We start from the raw sequence: 2002 nt of genomic DNA, 5'->3' as shown, positions 1-2002 counted from the left end.
TGCCGTCCCCATGCCATCCTTCCCTGGTGCACGCTCATGCACCTCCTATACACATTGTCCTCCATGCACACTCACCTCACACACAGCTGAGCTCGGTCCAACAAACCATGCATATGCAAAAGCCCATGGGCACTGTGGTGGGACCAGATTCCACCTCCCGAGGGCCAGACCCCATGTCCCCACCACAGTGCTGATGGCACAGGAAATTTACCTCCAGTATTAACCCAGTCAGTGGATTAACAGAGGCAAAAGTCAGTGAAGGGGTCCATCTCCCCAAGTTCCTCACATCCAACTCTGGGGCAGTAGCTGGAAGGGAGCCAGGGTGGGACCTTCTGCCAGCGCTCCTCTCCCACTTGCAGCACCTTTATTCTCTGATTAGTTTTTACAGCTCCTGTTTGGAGGTGTAAAGAGCACATGCAGGAGTATCCATACACACCAGGACACTACACAAACGCCCCGTTACGTACACACGGGTGTGTTCAGACATGCATGGTGTCCTGGGTTCAGCTACAGTGTTGTTCCCAGGCTGAAAGTCAAAACCACAGCACTGCACCAGCTACTAAGGAGAAAATAGCTGAACCCAGGACACGCGGGCACACTATATACGTGTGGGCACACGCATGGTGCATACACACACCTACACGGACACACATCTATGCATATGTACTCCATATGCACACACACAGAGAACACCACCACACACACTCCCAGCCGTACCCCAGCAGCTCTCCGCTCCTGCCCTGTGCCCCTGCACTTGCACTGGGCTGCTGGAGCTGCCGGAGCTGCTGCTGCTGGGGATTAGCACACTGACCCTTGCCACCACCACCACCACCTCCCGATGCAGGTGGTCCCAGAGCTCTGCCTGCACATTTGCTGGCGAGAAACCTCCAGGGAGACATGGACAAGAGCAAACACCACGTCCATCATCCCCCCCAGCTCTGCGGTGTAACCAGAGACCCTCTAATTTAGCTCTGGGAGCCCTTTGGTTGTTAACTGCTGCAGCTGGGTTGAAGATGCGCTGAGGGGGGGTCTGGGGCAGGGAGATCACATCCCTTTCCCAGGATCCCCCTGCTGAGCTGCCTCCATTCCCTGGCAGGCAGGGACAGCCCTACAGCAGAAAGCAATGGGGACACAGGCGGGATGGCGTGCAAGGCACACCCTGCCACCCCATTTTGGAATGACCCCGAGGCACGGGGCTGAGGTCTGTGGCACAAGGAGAGCTTCAGCCAACTCAAAGCACTTTGCTCCAGGCTTTGAAATGCACAGCCAACAAGCCCCACTAAATGTATATAAAGGGCAGATGGGTGCAAGAGATTACTGTCATTACCAGGGACAGACAGCAGCACCACAGCAAGAGGAGGAACAGACGCACCAGGGTTGCCAGAAGATGATGGCAAACCACTGCATCCCCGAATTAAACACTGAGGCTACCAGACACCTGAGAGGACCCAAAGGGCTGGCTGGGGCTCACACCTCCTCTACTCCCCAGTTGCTCCTATGCAGGGACAAAGGAGCTCCAGGAAGGTCCTGATGCCCCCAACTGCAACCATGATGGGTCTGAACATGCTGGTGGGGCCCTGGGAGGGAGGGCACCCTCCTGTCAGCAAATGCTCTGCTGTCAGAGAGCTGGACGCAAACCCCAGATGTCTGAGTCCCTCTTGCTCTGAGCCTTCCTGCAATGCTACCTCTGGGAAGAGCCAGGGGATAGAGCGAGAAGCCCTGCGTGCTGCTCTTCCATTGCTTGGAAGAAACCAGAGCATGCAGCCCTATGTGTATGCATGGCTTGCCTTTGGGGAAAGCTGAATTCATAGGCCTGAGGTCGCACCAGATTCTTCCTGGTGCCATCCAAGTCAAATGTGATGCAGCACCACAACATTGTAACATGGTGGCATCCCTGTCCCCAGGGAAGGCGGGTTCATGGGTAGTGCACAGTCAGACCCCAGTCACTCCTAGGGCCAGGGCTGCCTTGCAGAGCTGAGTGCAGGAGACCTCCTGGACCTTT

The sequence above is a fragment of the Nestor notabilis genome, unplaced genomic scaffold (genome assembly GCF_000696875.1).
Source record: "Nestor notabilis isolate BGI_N333 unplaced genomic scaffold, ASM69687v1 scaffold19013, whole genome shotgun sequence".
Lineage (NCBI taxonomy): Eukaryota > Metazoa > Chordata > Aves > Psittaciformes > Psittacidae > Nestor > Nestor notabilis.
Note: the sequence above shows the minus strand (reverse complement) of the source record.